Below are 22,499 nucleotides of genomic sequence, written 5' to 3' on the forward strand. Positions count from 1 at the left end.
GCACTGATGTTGGGCAATTAGGTCTTGGCTCGCAGTCGGCGCTCCAATTCATCCCAAAAGTGTTCGATGGAGTTGAGGTCAGGGCTCTGTCTGTGCAGGCCATTCAAGTTCTTTCACACAATCTCTACTTGGACCTTGCTTTGTGCACAGGAAAGGGCCTTCCCCAAAGTTGGAAGCACAGAATCATCTAACATGTTATTGTATGCTGTAGCGTTATGATTTCCCTTCACTGGAACTAAGGGGCATAGCCCGAACCATAAAAAAACAGCCCCAGACCATTATTCCTCCTCCAAACTTTACAGTTGGCACTATGCATTCGGGAAGGTAGCGTTCTCCTGGCATCCACCGAACCCAGATTCATCCTTCGGACTGCCAGAAGGTGAAGCATGATTCATCACACCTGAGAACTTGTTTATACTGCTCCAGAGTCCAATGGCGGTGAGCTTTACACCACTCCAGCCGACGCTTGGCTTTGCATATGGTGATCTTAGGCTTGTGTGCGGCTGCTTATACGCACTACGTGCTTCAGCACTCGGCCGGTCCCATTATGCGAGCTTGTGTGGCCTATCACTTTGCGTCTGAGCCGTTGTTGCTCCTAGACATTTCCACTTCACAAAAACAGCACCTACAGTTGGCAGCTCTAGCAGGGCTTAAATTTGACAAACTGACTTGTTGGAAAGGTGGCATCATATGACGGTGCCTCGTTGAAAGTCACTGAGCTCTTCAGTAAGGCCATTCTACTGTCAATGCCTGTCTGGAGAATGCATGACTATGTGCTTAGTTTTATACGCCTCTCAGCAACGGGTGTGGCTGAAAAAGCTGAATCCACTCATTTCAAGGGGTGTCAACTTACTTTTGTGTATACAGTGCACTCGGAGAAAATTCAGACCCCTTGAATTTTTCCACATTTTGTTACAGTCTTATTCTAAAATGGATGGAAAAAAATACAATCTCATCTATCTACACACAATACCCCATAATGACAAAGCAAAAACAGATTTTTTTTTAAATGTTAGCAAAGTTATATACAGTAAAAAATTATCACATTTACATAAGACCCTTTTCTCAGTACGTTGTTGAAGCACCTTTTGCAGCGATTAAAGGCTCGAGTCTTCTTGGATAGGAGGCTACAAGCTTGGCACACCTGTATTTGGGGAGTTTCTCCCATTCTTCTCTGCATATCCTCTCAAGCTCTGTCAGGTTGGATGGGGAGCGTTGCTGCACAGCTATTTTCAGGTCTCTCCAGAGATGTTCAATTGGGTTCCAGTTCAGGCTCTGGCTGGGCCACTCAAGGACATTCAGAGACTTGTCCTGAAGCCACTTTTGCGTTGTCTTGGCTTTGTGCATAGGGTGTTGTCCTGTTGGCAGGTGAACCTTCGCCCTCAGTCTCAGGTCCTGAGCGCTCTGAAGCAGGTTTTCATCCATAATCTCTCTCTACTTAGCTCTGTTCATCTTTCCCTCGATCCTAATGAGTCTCCCAGTCCCTGCCTCTGAAAAACATCCCCACACCATGATTCTGCCACAAGCATGCTTCACCGTAGGGATGGTGCCAGGTTTCCTCCAGACATGACGCTTGGCATTCAGGCCAAAGAGTTTCATCTTTGTTTCATCAGACCAGAGAAACTTGTTTCTCATGGTCTGAGAGTCCTTTAGCTGCCTTTTGTCAAACTCAAAGAGGGCTGCCATGTGCCTTTTAATGAGGTGTGGCTTCAGTCTGGCCTCTCTACCCAAAAGGCCTGATTGGTGGAGTGCTGCAGAGATTGTTGTCCTTCTAGCAGAGGAATGTATTGAAGCATTGTAATGAATTAAAGTAATATGTGGTGTGCAAATGGAGAGTCCATTAGCAGCCCACTAATGGGGCGGCAGGGTAGCCTAGTGGTTGGACTAGTAACCGGAAGGTTGCAAGTTCAAACCCCTGAGCTGACAAGGTACAGTTGTTGACTAGATTTAAGCTTGTCAAAGTTAAGGATATTAAAGTTTATCGGTAGAGCAACGTTCATGACTTGGCCTATCAGTATGGTCACATTGTTGATGAAGGGTGAGTCCCAAATGGCACCCAACTCATTATATATTCCATATTCTCTATGTGCCCTGGCCAAAAGTAGTGCACTATAAAGGGAATAGGGTGTCATTTAGGATGGGGTCACAGTTTATCGGTAGGGTCACATTGATGACAAAGTTTATCAGTAAGCTCGCAGTTGATTTGTAGGGTCACATTGATGAGGGTCATATCGATGACACATTGGTAAGGCAACAAAGCAAATAAGTTCATGATTAATGGGTTGAGTGACTGATTAGCGGACCAGGGATTAACTCTAATGAGATCGATTGGCTATTCAAATCGACTCATCTGTGCAACTCAATACTGAGCTAAAGTCTAAGCATCCTAACAATTAAACCATTGAGCCCACACTAGTCTTCCAGTGTCAGGCAACGTTACCCACCATCACCTCCGCTACACTAAAGCCTGCAAGATAGGTTTGTTAGACCCCCCCCAAGAAAATCTTAGAAATGCTGAAGAATATGCACTTGTAATAATGAGTAATATGCCCTTATTGACTAAGAGCTTTACCCCAGTTCCCCTGGTAATCTGTTTTGAGTTGTACTGTTGTCATCCCAGAGCGTGTCTACTCACACAGTGGGAACTATTTCCTCCCCATCAAATAATGCCATGCCATTAATTGTGCCAAGATTAATGGATGTGGTAATTAGACTGTTTTCTGAAGAGTGACTGTTAATGGTGTCTGGTGGAGTCTAGCTTTCCAAGGACATTAGCGAACGGGTGGCTGTGTGAATAGACTGATGGAGGGGAAATGGGGACTCAAAACAAATACAATAAACAAACAAACAGTCTCATTTTTATTCCAAAACAAATCCCAACAAATCCCATTAGCCCATCATCAATTAAGACCGGGGTGGCACAAATTCTATTGTTTGCCCGGCTCTCACAGAAGGATTGGAGAAAATGGATGCATTATGTTTGAATGTGCTTCAGGAACAATGAGGGTGTTTCTTTAAGAGGAGAATTTGGTGATTGAATTAGAATAACAGCTTCCGACAGTGAATGAGAAAGACTTATCTCAGGGTAATTGGCAGCATTCAGTCTGTCTCTGTCATAGTAATGGTTATTGTCGTCGCTCTCTTCAGAATTCTATGAAAAATTTAAACTTTTTAAATATGATTTATGCAAAAATAAACAGTCTAGCCATGTGTAGCTCTCTTCTTTGGCTGTGATCTAGGACACATCACTATATTAAAATGGGTAATCTGCAGTTGAAAATATAAAGGCCTCCCCACCTCTGTTTTTGTAAAAAAGCTGAGAGCTTGGGCTGGAGTAACCACTCTCAAATTCATAGACATAACTATGTTTGGTGTTTGCTTGCATATACTTTGTTTACAAAATAAATGTGTAAACAGTAAAACAAAGCAAAACAAACAGTATATTAGTATATCTTTGAGTTCTGATGGGGTACGACAGTTGAACTGAGCTCATTAGGCATTTATAAGTTATATTCTTCAAAAATCAATTGGTAGTTATCAATAATTTATCAGTCCAAAGATGAATGTAGCAACTGCAGATTAGCCCTTTAAAAACCAGGGTAGTTTCTGAAATTGTGAATTTGCAATGATATTGTGAATTAGAATGGGTTGGATATGATTCATGCTCCAGTAGGATCAAATTATGGACCACCTACTATGGGAATTGTAAGGTCTGTGCCAACTTTGCTACGATCTCATGAAGAATTGTTGAATGGGAGAGTACAATTTTCCTTGATCATTTGTAATCTTTTGAAAGTCTTCAGATCTCACCATTTGTATAGTATTTTATAAACAACATTAAAAACAAAAAACATATGATGTTTGGTTAGTGTTATTAAAATGATATTATTGCTCTAGCCCGACAACATAGATTACAGCACTAGCTAGATGCAGTATATTAGAAAGTAGAGTCATCACTGTACCATTCAGTGTAGGCTACATTTGGATAATTTTATTCAGAATTCTCATGTGGTGTTCCATTCCCCTTGGAAAAATATTACTCTGCAGCACTAGAACCATTCCCATGATGGTTCTCAATCCCCCCCCCCCCCCCCCCCAGTCACAGTGCACTACCAAGTTCAAATGAGCTCTTGCGGAAGTGTGATTAGATACACAGTGCATATTTCCATGAACAGAAGCAACAACCGCAGAAATGCAGTGGAACATGGCCTCATCTAAATTTCTTCCCATTACTCAGACATGCAATTAACACTGTTGACACTTCAGCACATGTACTACATTGTGACAGTGATCATGTGAGCAGATGAGAATGGCTGATACAGAGTAGTTGGCACTCAAGCAAACAGAGGGAGGCGTTGACTTAAGTGGATGAGCAGTGAGCAGGCCGAGTTAACAATGTGTGGATAAACATGACATCTGCTACAGAATATACATAAGAGAGAGTTCCAGTTTGGTGCAATGACATTGAGATAGCATGTACTGTATCTACGGACTACATCACCTGTTATACATAAAGGGGTTGGTCCTTAAATGGGTACGTTGGCATTTTGGCAACGAGGCCCTTTATCTACTTCCCCAGAGTCAGATGAACTCGTGGATACAATATTTATGTCTCTGTGTCCAGTAATAATAACAATAGTTAAAGGTAGTTTTGTGAGCCAATGCTAACTAGAGTTAGCGCAATGACTGGAAATCTATGAGTATCTGCTAGCATGTTTAAAGAGATGTGGGGAAAGGGTCTCATTGCCAAAATCCCGAAGTATCCCTTGAAGTGCATCTGTCCAGAAGATGTACTGTAAATAACACGAGAAGAGTTAAATTGACAGTTCCCAACCGTTTTTTTAGAAGTTTGTTAGATGGTTATTTAGTTAAGTTAGGTTAGCTAAGTTAGAATCTCCTGGCTATCATTTTGCGGTATGTAATGGTGTCATTCCAAAGCATTAGGAAAGAGAGGTGGAAGGTGAAATATAGACCCGATCCTCGCGGTAGTTGTACTCCTTTAGATTGTGCCATGTGATACACATTGGACGTGTTGCGGGTGCAAGTGATATTTTACGATATTTACACTCATTCTTAGATAAAAAGGCAGATTTTATGTTTATATGTATATATTTGGGAAAGTAAGTCAAATCCTTTATATTGTGGCTTAATGAACACTTCATATGTAATTGAAAAGTGATAGCATGGCCCTTTAGTGGGATTTCAGTAATGATCTTTCCATGCATCACATTTGGGGTAAGTCACTAGTTTATGACTCAAAATCAAACACGGAACGCAATGATTGCAATGAGAAGCTTTACAAAAGCATTTGCACAGTAGAAGAGAAGGAAAATTGCTTATCTTACGTTTTTAAAAAAAAGCTTAAAGTATCCCTAGCGACAGCTTTAGGAGTATACTTTCAAGAGAATTACGAACTTTATGACCTCTTAACCTTCATGTTAGAATCCAGCAAAAAACGATCAAATCAGAGAAGAGGAATACCCCGGCATTCATGACCTTCATGAAAGCGATGAGGGCTCAAGACAAAGAGGAGATGTAATAGAAATTAAGCCTTGAACTGGTTCACTGGAGAGAGTAATAAGCAAATAAAATCTTCCCATTTGACATGATCATAGCAATCAAAAACTGGAGGGGTAGGAGGATGAAGAGTGAGAGATCCAAGAAGGTTCAAGTGTTGTATAGATGTTGAAGGTGGCAAGTTTATTTTTGGGCCAATACTATATGCAACTATGTTTTGTGGTCCTACCAATACCACTTGTAAAAGCAGAAACAATTTACTAGGCAACAAATGAAAAAAGTTATGGACACGGTGTGGTGAAAGTGCACGGTGTTGAAGGGTGGTGAACATCGAGGGTCTTAATTGGTATGCTGGGGACATGATGATCAGGTCTTAGCTACCAGTTGACAAGTAACAATGATCTTGCTCCATAATCTCATCAAGTACCCTTTGTACTGTAAGACCAGAGTGGGAACATTTGCTAAATCCATTGACAGAGTTAAAAATGGGATGGAAACACACATAGTGCCTTCAGAAAGTATTCACAACCCTTGGCGTTTTACCCCTTTTCTTGTGTTACATCCTGATTTAAAAATTGATTAAATGTAGATTTTTTCGTTACTGGCCTACATACAATACTCCATAATGTCAAAGTGGAATTATGTTTTTAAACTTTTTTACAAATGAATTAAAAATGAAAAGCTGAAATGTCAAGTATTCAACCCCTTAGTTATGTTAAGCGTAAATATGTTCTGAACAAGTCACATAATAGGATCCATGGACTTACTTTGTGTGCAATAATATGGTTTAACATTGAACAACTACCTCGTCTCTGTACCCCAAACATAAAAGTATCTGTAAGGTCCCTCAGTCGAGCAGTGAATTTCAAACATACTGTAAATTCAACCACAAAGACCAGGGAGGTTTTCCAATGCCTCTCAAAGAAGGGCACAAATAAGTAGATGGGTAAAAAAAAGCAGACATTAAACATCCCTTAGAGGATGGTGAAGTTATTCATTACATTTTGGATGGTGTATCAATGCAGCCAGTCACTACAAAGATGCAGGCGTATATCCTAACTCAGTTGCCGGAGAGGAAGGGAACCCCTCAGGGATTTCACCATGAGGTCAACGGTGACTAAAACATTTATAAGAGTTTAATGGCTGTGATAGGAGAAAACTGAGGATGGATCAACAACATTGTAGTTACTCCACAATACTAACCTAATTGACAGAGTGAAAAGAAGGAAGCCTGTACAGAATACTAATATTCCAAAACATAAATCCTTTTTGCAACAAGGCACTGAAGTAATACTGCAAAACATGTGGCAAAGCAATTAACTTTTTTTCCTGAATACAATGTGTTATGTTTGGGGCAAATCCAATAGAACACATCACTGAGTACCACTCTCCATATTTTCAAGCATAGTGGTGGCTGCTCATGTTATGGTTATGCTTGTAATCATTAACGACTGGGGAGATTTCAGGATAAAAAAGAAACTGAATGGAGCTAAGGCAAAATCCTAGAAAACCTGATTGTCTGCTTTCCACGAGACACTGGGAGATCAATTCACCTTTCAGCAGGACAATAACCTAAAACAACGCCAAATTTACACTGGATATGCCTGAGTAGCTGAGTTACAGTTTTAACTTAAAGTGCATTCTAAAAGTATTCAGACCCCTTGACTTTTTCCACACTTTGTTCCATTACAGTCTTATTCTAAAGTGGATTAAATATATTTGTTTAATTCCCAGCAATCTACACACAATACCCCAAAATGACAAATCGAAAACAAGTTTTTGGAATTTTTTTCAAATGTATTGAAAATAAACAGAAATACCTTATTTATAGAATTATTGAGACCCTTTGCTATTAGACTCAAAAAGGAGCTCAGGTGAATCCTGTTTCCATTGATAATCCTTGATGTTTTTACAACTTGACTAGAGTCCACCTGTGGTAAATTAAATTGATTAGACATGATTTGGAATGGCACACACCTGTCTATATAAAGGTCCCACAGTTGACAGTGCATGTCAGAGCAAAAACAAAGCCATGAGGTCAAAAGGAATTGTCCGTAGAGCTCTGAGACAGGACAACCAATGAGGAAAAAATACAATTTAACCAATTTTAGAATAAGGCTGTAAAGTAACAAAATGTGGGAAAAGGGATCTGAATACTTCCCGAATTCACTGTAAATCTGCTTGAAAATATTGCAAGACTTGAAAATTATTGTCTAGCAATGATCAACAACCAATTTGACAGAGCTTAAAGAATAAATGGGCAACTATTGTACAACCCAGGTGTGCAAAGCTCTTAGAGACTTACCCAGAGACTCATAGCTGTAATTGCTGTCAATTGTGATTCTAACATGTATTGACTTGGGGGTGTGAATACATATGTAAATGAGAGCATGTTTTCACTCATTATGGGCTTGATGGATGTGTGTATAGATGGCTAAGAAAAAAATATATTTAAGCCACTTTGAATTCAGGCTGTAACAGAAAATGTGGAATAAGTTAAGGGGTACGAATAGTTTCTAAAGGAACTGTATAAATGTATATTTTGAGGAATTATGGTGTTGCCTTTAGCTGGCTTGGCTCATCTGGCATAATCGACGCAATGGTGTAGTCCCAAAAGAGCAAACCCCACCCATCTGGTACACCAGACAGACTCAACCAAAAATTTAAAGGATTTGAAAGAAACAAATACTAATTGAACCCAAGTTTTGGTTTATTCCTATGCTCTACTGAGCAAAGGTGAAGATACCCATCCATAATGTTATGTGGAATGCACACTGCAAGAATACTTTAGCTCACAGCTCAACGTAAGGAACATTAAGAGGGTCAGTGACACCATGTATGTTGGAGTTCTCGATTCACACTACTTCGAGATTCTTCTCCTTGCAATATATTGCTCACACTTACCTTGAGGTAAACACAATTGGATTGAGGACATCGTTTGTTGGAGACCACATGTAATGTGTGGGTGGTCACAGAGTAGCACCAAGGAAACACATCAACAGGTGCATTCAGATGGGTAGTGTAATTCACAGCGTTAAAATGTATATACATATGTAACAGGCATCACTATGCTTGACAAACAGTATAGCTTCCTCGCTCACAGGTTCTTAACGGTCCTTGATCTTTGTCCTCTCCTTCACAATCATGTGACCTTCCGCTTGACGTCTTAGCCAGCTACACTACAGAGCAGCTAGCAGTTCAATAATCCGGGCGGACACATGTCAAGCTGGCGAGTAAGGTTTCCAATCCAACACATACCATTACAAAAAATCTACTTTCTGTACCCCAAAAAGGAAATGTATCACACTCTTTCTGGTAAGGTCAGTCAGTTGGGCTAATTTCCTATGCCCAACCAACTAATTTGAGCTCATTCAAACCACTAAAAACCTCTGAATGTCTGTCCAATTCCCTCTTGGTTCTAGTTCAACAACATGGTTACATGGTGTGTATTTGGTGGCCTGCGTAAATGATTGGCTGACACAAAGGTTGCATCTCTCAGAGGCTTCAGAGAACCTATTTGTTCGGGTCCTTTTGATCAAACAACCTCGTCCTCAACAGGTCGTATAGTGTGTGAATCCTCCCATCTGTTTAACCATAAGTGAAAGATATCAGAACAAGGATCTGTACAAGGGATGGGCAACTAGCGGGTCTCTGTACTTTGCTCCGTTCATCTTTCCCTCGATCCTGACTAGTCTCCCAGTCCCTGCCATTGAGAAACAGCCCCACAGCATGATGCTGCCACCACCATACTTCACCGTAGGAATGGTGCCAGGTCTCCTCCAGACATTCCAGACATTGGCATTCAGGCCAAATAGTTCAATCTTGGTTTCATCAGAAGTGAGAATCGATATTTATGGACGTGACCCAGTTTTATATGTTCCGTTGCCATGCTAGCAACACTTGTCCCTTGCTTGCTAGCCAACAGTTGCGACCTCGACAGCCAGAACAGCAAAGTAGCTGCATTTGCTTAAGCGGTTTTCTATTGACATTTATTTGGATACATCAATGACCTGATGTTTTGGCCGACTTTGCCTGGCATAGAAAAGTTAACATTCGCATCAGGAAATGTCAGTTTAGTGTGAACCCCTTTTAACTCCACCCAACACAAAATTTGATGTTCTCCAGCACACAACATCAGGACAGGTAATTATGCGCAAGGTACGTTTTATTTAAGTAATGGGTTAACATGGATCGGACCCTGTTCCCCACCTCCCACAGCAGACCATATAATTTCCAGGACTGGGTCAACAAGAGCCTCCCCTCACTCCCTCAGGTAAGTATCGGGCATGCAGAAGTGACACTGCAACACACTGAATTATTCTGATATGGCACTGCAACAATAAGTAGTTTAAGGGAAGGCACTGCAAACAATATGGTGAAAGGCACTACAATCTCAATAGTGTGCCACACAATGTGGGACCCACCCCTGGCCCTGCTCTACTCTGCCAGCCTGAAGGCCTCTACTGCTATGCAACAAAATAGGGAGGGGGAAAGACCAACAAGACAACATATAGAGATCACCACTCAGTTCCACAGCCCCAGTTCATCATCAGCACAGCCACCCACTTCCTCACTCAAATTTGCCAGTAAGACTTCTTGTCCCACAGACACTAGGCCAGTGCAAACACCCACGAAATGGGTACTCTCCCCCTGGCGAGACATTCCGCACTCAACATCCAGCTACCAAACAGCACAAAACACAGGGCTTTTAAAGGAAATGATAGCCAATCCCCAACTCACTGTCTGATTAGCTGACTCCATGCAGGTGCTTCTGATCACACCAGCCCCGCCACCCACTTATCCACTTATCTACCAATCCATCTCGTAACAGACACTCAACACTGTTCATTACGAGGAGATCACATTGCATATCAAACACTAGACTAGAAGCTAGCTAAATAGTTTGTTGCTAGCAAACTTCCCAATGTGACAACCGAATTCAAAGATACCAGTTGCCGAAAACAGCTGGTCAAACTAGAAACGTGAGAGGATTTGGCAGCACTGCAACAGTAGATACTAGATAAATGAATTATCATCACTCACCATGTTAGGTCATCAGATACTCCAAATAAATATGTTTCAGCAAAAACAAATCAATGCTAGCAAGCTAGCTAGCTAAGTTTGTCCTTGTTGGACCTGTGTTAACAATGCATCGAATTCCGGTTTGTGTGGTTGTTGGTTTAGCTTTCTGTGACTTTGTAGCAAGTACGATCTGCATGTGTAGGTGCATATTGTGTCATGATTGCAAGGTGTCCCGATATCTTTTCCAACTGTCCCATTATCTGGTTTTAAAGGCCATTCTAGAATGCCCGACTAGCCAATCAAACATGAGTATGCAACAATGCTGTGGTATAAAGTAGGTGATATTCTGGTCCTTTTCTCTGCGTGATGCATAAGGGGCCTTTTAGTTTCAATTTGTCTCATCCTATTATTGCTGTACACAGAATTATCGCTCAGACTGAAATAATGGAACAGCGGCGCCACAGGAAGACAAAATGAAAGTCCTGCCAACTATAGAAATAGCTAACGGGTTAAGACAGGAAATGAAGAAAAACGGTAGTTCCAAGTTCAAGTGTTGTAGTTATCCATCTGGCTAGCTGTTAACTTGTGCACTCTACATGGGAATATAATTGTTGTGATTTAAGGTGTATTGAAGAACATTGTGATTACAGGTCATATAAAGAGACTATATCTGATTATTCATGTAACACACTAACAGTGTTTTTTATACTGGTGGCAATGATGTTTGGACTACAAAAAAGAAACAAAGGAAAAAGTCTCATCATTGACTTGCAAGCTATGCTAGCTCCCACAATTTTATGACAACTGTGAATTTATAGTTGTGAGTACCTCCTCCGGTTTTGGACCATAAACTTCACGATTGGACTATTATTGGACATTGGACTTGTAAGCAATTGATAGCAACATTTACCTTACATAATGTCTGTTGAGCAACAGCAGCCAGGGGAGATAAAAGAAAATCCTCTCTCCATTGGGGCGGCAACCTAGTGGTTAGAGCGTTGGACTAGTAACCGAAAGGTTGCAAGTTCGAATCCCTGAGCTGACAAGGTACAAATCTGTCGTTCTGCCCCTGAACAGGCAGTTAACCCACTGTTCCTAGGCCGTCATTGAAAATAAGAATTTGTTCTTAACTGACTTGCCTAGTTAAATAAAGGTAAAAAAAATAATAATAATAATTATGCAACACCCACAGCCTGTGGGAGACATGCCGTTTAGAGTGGAGCTATCTGCCCCCTTTACTAGGGACGGTAATTCATATTTTTCCCTCATGGATTCTCAGGTTTGAAGTAGCCTTGGTTGTATCCTAACCTAACATAAATAAAGCTAACATTTTTCCAGCTAAATTGTCCGGCTCTGCATTTGCTTACTGGCAGAGCCTTTCAGACACTACCAAACATGGATTATAACCAAACAAAGGAATGTCTTGGTGCTGTTTTTGGACAATCTCAGTTTCTGGCAACGTTCCAGACCTACACCACTGCCCACCCCCGCAAATCTAACAAGCCACCTTAATTACAGAGAATTCCCCAGTTACGGTCATGATGCAAAACAATCTGAACTTTCAGGAGATTTGTTCCTGGACTAGATTCAGCCATGGAGCTTAAGGTATATGAACATGCTGCACCAACCAACTGCATGACAAATTGTATCTCAATGTGGACGTGCCCAGCTAACAATCATCATAACCTCGCCCAGCCCCCTTATGTCTTTGACCTCTCCCCACGTGATGCAATCTGCCCTGCCCTGCCCTTGCCCCTACCTCAATTCACTGAATTGTCAGTAGCCACATCAGACATAATATCTGATCTGAGAGACATCAAATTTCTTCAGGCAAGGTAGACCGATGAGAAACTTGAACACTTGTCATATCAGTTTGCACGTCTGCAGTGTCAAGTTAATGCAGTGGGGAACAAGTCCTCTGATGAAAACTACGACAGAGGCAAAGTCCACCACAGAGATGGTGGGGATATTCACCATCAACCCGCTACGCCCTTCGTAGCCATGGAGCCCAGAACGATTAAAACAGAGACCGTCCCTGTGATGGGCTTGATGACCACAACATAGGCTGTCTCCATGATGCCCATGAGGACTACAGCAGAGGCAGCCTGGTTGCCAGGGGGAACATGCACTGTCATTGTTGCGCTAATCGGTCCACACAGAGGGCGTGCCTCCTCAACATATCCACATTGGGGTGAGCATTCACCAAGCCCTTCCAGGCACTCTTACAGGCAGGAATCTCAAAGCTCACAATACTTATCCCCATCATGCAGAATGCACTTTGACTCACCTAGGCGACAACATAACCATGATGGAGCACAGCTTCAGGAAAATGGACAGTCAAATCAAATCAAATTTTATTAGTCACATGTGCCGAATACAACAGTGAAATGCAACAGTTTCACCTTACAGTGAAATGCTTACTTACGAGCCCCAAACCAACAGTGCAGTTTCAAAAAACACAGATAAGCGATAAAAGTAACAAGTAATTTAAAGAGCAGCAGTAAATAATGAAATAACAACATGTACAGGGGGGTGCAGGGGCACCGGTTAGTTGAGGTAGTGTGTACATGTAGGTAGAGTTAATTAAAGTGACTACGCATAGATGACAACAGAGATTGGCATTGGTGTGGAGAGGTGGGCCAGTGCAAACAATCTGGGTAGCAAATTTGAGTAGATGTTCAGGATTCTTATGGCTTGGGGGTAGAAGCTGTTTAGAAGCCTCTCGGACCTAGACTTGGCGTTCCGGTACCGCTTCCCATGTGGTAGCAGAGAGAACCGTCTATGACTAGTGTGGCTGGAGTCTTTGACAATTTTTAAGTCCTTCCTCTGACACCAACTCTTATCCTGGATGGCAGGAGGCTTGGTGATGTACTGGGACAATTGCACTACCCTCCATAGTGCCTTGCGGTCAGATGCTGAGCAGTTGCCATACCAGGCAGTGATGCAACCAGGATGCTCTCAAAGGTGCAGATGTAGAACCTTGAGGATCTAAGGACCCATGTCAAATCTTTTCAGTCTCCTGAGGGGGAATGGATTTTGTCCTGCCCGCTTCACAATTGTCATGGTGTGCTTGGACCATGTTAGTTTGTTGGTGATGTGGACACCAAGGAACTTGAAGCTCTCAACCTGCTCCACTGCAGCCTCGTTGATGAGAATGGGGGCGTGCTCGGTCCTTTTTTTCCTATAGTCCACAATCCTCTCCTTTGTCTTGATCATGTTGAGGGAGAGGTTGTTGTCCTGGCACCACACGGCCAGGTCTCTGACCTCCTCCCTATAGGCTGTCTCGTTGTTGTGTCATCTGCAAATTTAATGATGGCATTGGAGTCGTGCCTGGCTTTACAGTCATGAGGGACCAGGCAGTACAGGGGCCCCTGTGTTGAGGATCAGCATGGCAGATGTGTTGTTACCTAGGAAGTTAGGAAGTCCAGGATCCAGTTGCAAAGGGAGGTGTTTAGTTCCAGGGTCCTTAGCTTATTGATGAGCTTTGAGGGCACTATGGCATTGAACACTGAGCTATAGTCAATGAATAGCATTCTCACATAGGTGTTCCTTTTGTCCAGGTGGGAAAGGGCAGTGTGGAGTGCAATAGAGACTGCATCATCTGTGGATCTGTAGGGGCGGTATGCAAATTGGAGTGGGTCTAGGGTTTCTGGGATGATGGTGTTGATGTGAAAATAGTGAACTTGACAGTCTGCTACCCGAGTATACTGCCATTTTCAGTGCCAATTCACATGGCTATGGTAAAACAACATTGGTGGAACACCGCATTAACATGTGATGCTGCACCAATAAGTTACGCCCATGCCACACATCCACCTTGGCAAGCTAATACAGCAGGATGTAATTGAGGAAACCCATAATGGTGTCACAATCAAGGAGTCCCATCCTTTACCCAAGGTGGATGATACTTTGGACAAACTCTCCGGTGTATAAATATTCAGCACGTTCGACCTTACCTCTGGCTACTGGCAAATTCCCCTCCATACAGACATCAAAGAGAAAGCCCAGTTCTTGACAGGAAGTGGTTTATATCAGTGCCATGCAAACGGGCATCACCAATTCCCCTCCAAGCTTTCAGAGACTGATGGAACTGGCTCTCTGTGGTCTGCATTGGAGCATCTGCCTGATATACCTGGACGACATCATTGTTTACAGAGCAGACTTTGAGCAGCATCTTCCACATCTCAGGGCAATGTTCGACAGGTTCAGAGAAGGTATTGTGGTTGAAACATTCCAAATTGCCATCTTGCTAAAGCCTCTGTCACCTTCCTGGGACACCTTGTCTCCAAAGATGGAGTGCAACCTAACCCCTCCAACACAGAGCAACTACATTCATGGCCAGCCCCAGCATCACCCACGGAGGTCAGAGTGTTCTTGGGCCTCTGTACATAATACAGACAGTTTGTTAAAGGGTTTTCTAAACACTCTGAAGTCCTTCATGCTCGGACACACAAGAATACTATTTTCCACTGGACTGCCAGGGAGCTTTTGAAACTCAGTGACCCCCTGTCATGGCCTTTCCCAACCAGGAAGATACATTTTTGTTACACACAGCATGCAATCGGTGCAGTGTTGGTACAGAAAGTCAACACAAAGGAACATGTGATATTGTATGCCAGTCACACACTCAATGCAACAGAGCGCAAATGGTCTATGTTTGACAGGGACCTTTATGCAGTTGTTTAGTCAGTGAGACACTTTTGACATTACTTGACTTTTCATTCCTTCATGATAATCACTGACATCAAGCCCCAAGTGGGGTTGAAATGGATGCCCCTGGATGACGACTGGTGCAACGTTCACAAAGATGGCTCTAAGCACCTAAATGCAGATGCCTTGTCACGGCAACCAGAGACGGATACGGCACTACCCTACCCAGGCCCGATTGCTTCTGTCAAATTTAAGGTCCTGCCCAAAACCAGAACAATCTTATTCTGTTAGTAAATCCATTAGCTGCTCCTCTCTGTCTGTCACTTGCTCGCTGCACACAGCTTGCTCTTCATGCGGTCTGAAAATGGTGCTTTGAGTCTGTGAGTATCCATGGCAAAGGTTTCGCTTGGGCTGCTCTGTAAAATGAAGAGACATGAGAGAGCAGTTAGTTGTTGGCAACTTTTCATCTCTCTAAACCCGGGCAAACCTCAAGGAACATTATTAGTTTCTGTGAAATAATCTCCCTTGTCTTATATTTGACGAGGTTGAAGCACTTCTGATACCATGTTATGGTCTTAGTCAGATGTGACTGTACTGTGCAGCAGAGCACCCACAAATGTCTCCGCTTCAAAATGTTAGTGATCAGTTTAGTGATACCGAGCCCTGTCCGTATCTTAGTTATTGATGAAAAAACAGACCCTACCCGGCCCTAACCGATGTAGAATGTTGGGGCCGTCAGGCTCGGGTCCGTTAGGCTCGGGTCTGGTATCAGAGCTCTACTGAGTTGACTGCTGTGCACTCCTCAATGTTGCATCACTCTACCGAGGGTGATGCAGCCATTGCAACTCTCTAACAGCCGTTGCAACTTCGCTGTGGAGGAAGGTACACCACTGACTACCTCAAACCTCTTCCATATCCAAGCTGAGGACTGAGGCCTACGGGAAGCACAACAGGCAGATCCTGAGCTACAGAGTGTTTTCCAGTGGCTAACAGATGGACAGAAACCATTTAATAGGGAGATTCGCAATGCTTCCTCTTAGATACAGTAAGTTATGGATTCAGTTCACTCACCTTGTGATTGAGGATGGCCTGCTGGGGCACAGGTTTCGTCACAGATCCACGCATAATATTCACCTTCAGGTTGGGGTCCCACAAGGGTTAATCGAACGTGTTTAACAATACGTTCATGGTCCCCCATCAGTAGGACATTATGGGTACTTTAACATCGGGCCGTCTTGTCCTTCTACTGGCCCCATATGTCAGCTGATATATCTGCCTTTTGCCAACAGTGCCCCATTTGTCAGTCAAGACTATGCCCTGTGCCACACCAACAAGCACCCTGAGTCCCGAACTCACCCCTGTAACACTTCCAGAAGATTGTTGCCAACATCATAGAGCTGCCTCGTAGTATATGGGGCTTTGGTGACAAAACAGATGGCACTGTGATAGACTGCATCCAGTTTGTTGAGTAGACTGTTGGAAGCTATTTTGTAAATGACATCGCCGAAGTCGAGGATTGGTAGGATAGTCAGTTTTACGAGGGTATGATTTGGCAGCATGAGTGAAGGAGGCTTTGTTACGAAATAGGAAGCCGATTCTAGATTTAATTTTGGATTGGAGATGCTTAGTGTGAGTCAGTCTAACCAGACACCTAGGTATTGTAGTTGTCCACAAATTCTAAGTCAGAACCGTCCAGAGTAGTGATGCTGGATGGGAGGGCAGGTGTGGGCAGCGATCGGTTGAAGAGAATGCATTTAGTTTTACTTGCATTTAAGAGCAGTTGGAGGCCACGGAAGGAGAGTTGTATGGCATTGAAGCTCGTCAGGAGGTAAGTTAACACAGTGTCCAAAGTAGGGCCAGAAGAATACAGAATGGTGTCGTCTGCGTAGAGGTGGATCAGAGAATCACCAGCAGCAAATGCGACATCATTGATGTATACAGAGAAGAAAATTGGCCCGAGAATTGAAACGTGTGGCACCCCCCATAGAGACTGCCAGAGGTCCTGACAACAGGTCCTCCGATTTGACACACTGAACTCTATCAGAGAAGTAGTTGGTGAACCAGGCGAGGCAGTGATTTGAGAAACCAAGGCTGTTGAGTCTGCCGATATAATTTTTTTAATGTATATTTTTTTACCTTTATTTAACTAGGCAAGTCAGTTAAGAACAAATTCCTATTTTCAATGATGACCTAGGAACAGTGGGTTAACTGCCTGTTCAGGGGCAGAACGACAGATTTGTACCCGATGATTGACAGAGTCGAAAGCCTTGGCCAGGTCGAGGAATACAGCTGCACTGTATTGTCTCTTATCGATGGCAGTTATGATGTCGTTTAGGACCTTGAGCGTGGCTGAGGTTCACCCATGACCAGCTCGGAAGCCAGATTGCATAGCGGAGAAGGTATGGTGGGATTCAAAATCGTCGGTGATCTGTTTGTTAACTTGGCTTTCGAAGACCTTAGAAAGGCAGGGTAGGATAGATATAGGTCTGTAGCAGTTTGGGTCTAGAGTGTCTCCCCCTTTGAAGAGGGGGATGACCGCGGCAGCTTTCCGATCTTAGGGGATCTCAGATGATACGGTTGAACAGGCTAGAAATAGGGGTTGCAACAATTTTGGCAGATCATTTTTGAAAGAGAGGGTCCAGATTGTCTAGCCCGGCTGATTTGTAAAGGTCCAGATTTTCCAGTTCTTTCAGAACATCATCTATCTGTATTTGGGTGAAGAGGAAATGGTAAGGCTTGGGCAAGTTGCTGTGGGGGTGCAGGGCAGTTGACCGGGGTAGGGGTAGCCAGGTGGAAAGCACGGCCAGCCGTAGAAAAATGCTAATTGAAATTAATCGGTGGTGACAGTGTTTCCTATCAGTGCAGTGGCCAGCTGGGAGGAGGTGCTCTTATTCTCCATGGACTTAACAGTGTCCCAGAACTGTTTTGAGTTTGTGCTACAGGATGCAAATTTCTGTTTGAAAAAACTAGCCTTAGCTTTCCTAACTGCCTGTGTATATTAGTTCCTAACTTTCCTGAAAAGTTGCATTTCACGGGGGCAATTTGATGCCTGCTCGCTGAAGGGTGAAAAGAAATGAAATGATAAACACCTTGTTCATCTACCCAGCGTGTCAGATTTTTTAAATGTTTTACAGCGGAAACACAACATATATTTATGTTAGATCACCGCCAAACCAAAGAAAAAACGTAGCCATTTTTTCCAGCAAAAGATCAAATCACAAAAGCAGGATTAAAAAAAAAATCTATCACTAACCTCTTGAAAATCTTCATCAGATGACAGTCATATGACATGTTACACAGTACATTTATGTTTTGTTCGATAATATGCATTTTATATCCATAAATCTCGGTTTACATTGACGACATGTTCAGAAAATCCTCCAAAATATCCGGAGGAATTATAGAAAGCTACGCCAGATAACAGAAATACTCATCATAAACTTTGACTAAAGATACATGTTCTACATATAATTAAAGATACACTGGTTCTTAATGCAACCGCTGTGTCACATTTTTTTTTAACGTTAAGGAAAAAGCCTAACATTGCAATAATCTGAGACGGCGCTCAGACGTAACAATATTTGTCCGCCATGTTGGAGTCAACAGAAATACAAAATTACAACATAAATATTCCCTTACCTTTGATGATATTTCATCAGAATGTAGTGCAAGGAGTCCTAGTTCAACAATACATTGTTTTGTTTCATAACGTTTAATTCTAGTGTCCAAGTAGCAGCATTTGCTATCACTTTCAGCTCACATGCCCAAAAAATGACTTCTGGTCCAGGATAACTTTGCATGAAAACTTCCAAAACTTCCAAAAGACATATTACAGGTCGAAGAAACTGGTCAAACTAAGTGCAGAATCAATCTTCAGGATGTTATAATCATATATATCCAATAACATTCCAACCGGATCATTCGTTTTCATCTGGGGCTGATTGGAACAGCCGTAGCACTCAAAGACAAATGCGCCACAACAAAATGGCATTCTCTTGCGACACCGACTACTTTCCTTCCCATTAGGTCAAAGTTCACAGCAAATGCTCCATTACACTTTCTACTGAATGAGGACATCTAGTGGAAGACGTAGGACGTGTTTCCAGATCCATAACTTGTTGGGAAGGGAGGGGGCGATGACGTCAAAGTTGCCCCAACTTTCAGGATTTCAAAACTTGTTTGGAAGATTGGCTGCCCTGTGAGTTCTGTTATACTCGCAGACATAATTCAAACGGTTTTAGAAACTTCAGAGTGTTTTCTATCCAATATTAATTATAATATGCATATATTAGCAATTTAGGACAGATTTTGATGCAGTTCACTATGGGCACGCAATTCATCCAAAGTGAAAATACTGCCCCCTATCTGTAAGTGGTCCCGGTTTAGGTCACCAAGCAGCACGAGCTCTGAAGACAGATGGGGGGCAATTCACATATGGTGGGCAGAGGGTGGTCTACAACAAGCGGCAAAGGGGAGAGACTTGTTTCTGGACAGGTGGATTTTATAAGTAGAAGCTCGAATTGTTTTGGCACAGACATAGTATGACAGAACTCTGCAGGCTATCTCTGCAGTAGATTGCCACTCCGCCCCCTTTGGCTGTTCTATCTTGTCGGAAAATGTTATAGTTAGGGATGGAAATTTCAGGAGTGACAAAAGTTTTATAAAACTCCATGGACCCCTCTTGCACAGTGGAACCCAGAATGATATGTAACCACTTGGTTATGGCAACACTGTTCTGCCGAGGACACCCAAACCAAAGTGGCTACCCCAAAGCCTAAGGAGTCTGACCCTCTCTGGAAGTTGCTATAACCCTGCTTGGGACATTTAGCCTATGTTGGCTATTGGTTGAGACGTAGGGCCAATTCTAGCTTGGTATGTCAGGGTGGGCAATTGGAAATGTGAATTGGGCCAAGTTGGAGGTAATAATGCATTTAGGTTATAGTTTATGGAGATGCATCAATACACCACAATAAAAGCTTAATCTTTATGTCTGTTTTAAAACATATGTCCTGCAATTCTATGTAGTAGTGGTTTGTGTTCAATACTTGGGCAATTGATTTTATAAAATATTTCATCTATGAAATAAATTATATTATTTGATAGTTCACCTCCCTGTTTTCTTTTATTCTGTAATAGGGTATATTATAATGGCATATTGTTACGATCATTTTGGACAGCAAGTAGCCTAGAGGTTAGAGTGTTTGGCCAGTTACCGAAAGGTCCCTGGTTTGAATATCCAATCCGACAGGTTTAAAATCTGTCTGTACTCTTTAGCAAGACATTTCACCCTAATTTGCTCCAGAGGGCACTGTATACTATGGCTGACCCTGTAAAACAACACATTTCATTCACAGCACCTATCTGGTGTAGGTGATCTAAAGAAATAGAACTACACCAATGAACATTGTGAATAGAAGTGATATAAAGAGACTACGCCTGATTATTCATGTTACACACTAACAGTGTTATAGTATTACTAGTTTGAAGGGCCGATGAACAGTCTAAATCATGTTTTGTGTTACAATGTTCATAAAGAAGCCCTGTAAAACCATGCAGGATCAGCAGAAGAAATTGGATAGTCATTCTATTATCATAATGACGCTATTATGCTCAGGAGAAGAAGGGGAACTGAGGAAGTCGAACATTTTCATCCATTCATTTCTATAATTCTATTTCAATGCCTGCCCCACAAGGTTTTTGTCTAATCAAGTTTAATTCATAAACTACTCTGCTGAAAGAATTTGATATGAAGATTTATCTGATTTGTTTCAATCATGGATTGATTTCAAGGACAAACAGTAGAAGAGCCTTCCATCCCAGGTTGTCTTGTGAAGCGTTTACCCATCTCTTGAATTCAATTATCCTGGTAAGAGTAGTTTGTTGATATGCATTCTGAAAAGCTTTTGTTACTGTATGCTTGAAATTGCAAAAATGGATTTCTAAAACATACGCAATTACAGGTGAAAGTATTGACTGAACAATAAGCTTGTTGATATTTGATCATCTCAAACTAGCAATCAGTGTGATATTGTTTGCTGTGTAGAAAAACTATTGAAATCACCAGCACAATGCTTAGCCTCAGGTACATGCACTTGATGAGTCTTCTGGATAATTTCACAATAGCAGCCAGAGATGTCTTAACTCTCTTGCTTTGTAGCATAATACCTTTGTTCTGTGGTTGCCATGTTGCATTGAGGTTGCCTAGGCAGAGAGCCGTCTTTACATTTTCTACATTTTTCATTTTAAAGTGTTTTTTGTTTGAATCTATTTACTATCTTTCTGGTTTTGAATATCCAAATATGTGGTTTCTACAGTCTCCTGATGCATTGAGGCTTCCTCCGAAGTTATGAGCTGGCAATTTTTTCTGAATGAGAGGAGAGCTCAAAATGTACTTCATCTCGTTCTACAAGACCATATAGTTAATGGCTACAAGGAAGACACAGTCAGATGGCAAGGCGCCGGTGAGATGCCTTGGAGTGAACTGTGCTGCCTGCCTCTGGAGGACCTACTGGACCACTGGACCACCTCCTCTCTCTGCTCAATCCATGTCGTTCCATCTTGACTGTCGCTCCATCTGTTGGAGGCTTGAAATAACAAAACTTTTAACTGTTGCCGAAAATTGTAGCCGAGACATACTCTGTCATATAGCATTTTTATTTTATTGTTGTTCGTTTTGCCTTTTCAAGCGATTTGAGATTCTTTCTGTAATGAAAAGCGCTATAGAAGTTGAATAAATTATTATTATTTGTAACATCCATTTTGTTCCACCCCGGTTGCCGTGAAGGCTACACTGTGATCTTACCAGGGGGTGTAGGGGAATATGTAAGCACTCAGGACATCTTTTGTTATAGTTTAGAGTAAAGTGAGCTCAGAAACATCTATGTAAGCATACGTACAGTAAGAAAATATGCAGATCACTTGGAAAGTATTCAGACCACTACCATTTTTCCACATTGTGTTGTGTTACAGTCTTATTCTAAAATTGATTAAGTAAAACATTTTCCTCATCAATCTATACACAATAACCCATAACGACAAAGCGAAAACAGGTTTTTACGCATTTTTGAAAATGTACTAAAAATAAAAAACAGAAATACCTTATTTACATAAGTATTCAGACCCTTTGCTATCGTTTGTGTTTCCATGTGAGACGCTTCTTGTTTTGTATCGTTCCATGATTGTTATCATTAAAACTCACCAACTGCACCTGCTTCTTGACTCCCTGTGTCTACATTACAACACTGAGAAAAAAAATATAAACGCAATGTGCAACAATTTCTAAGATTTTACTGAGTTACAGTTCATTTAAG

This window comes from Oncorhynchus nerka, linkage group LG22, assembly GCF_034236695.1.
Source record: "Oncorhynchus nerka isolate Pitt River linkage group LG22, Oner_Uvic_2.0, whole genome shotgun sequence".
Classification (NCBI taxonomy): domain Eukaryota; kingdom Metazoa; phylum Chordata; class Actinopteri; order Salmoniformes; family Salmonidae; genus Oncorhynchus; species Oncorhynchus nerka.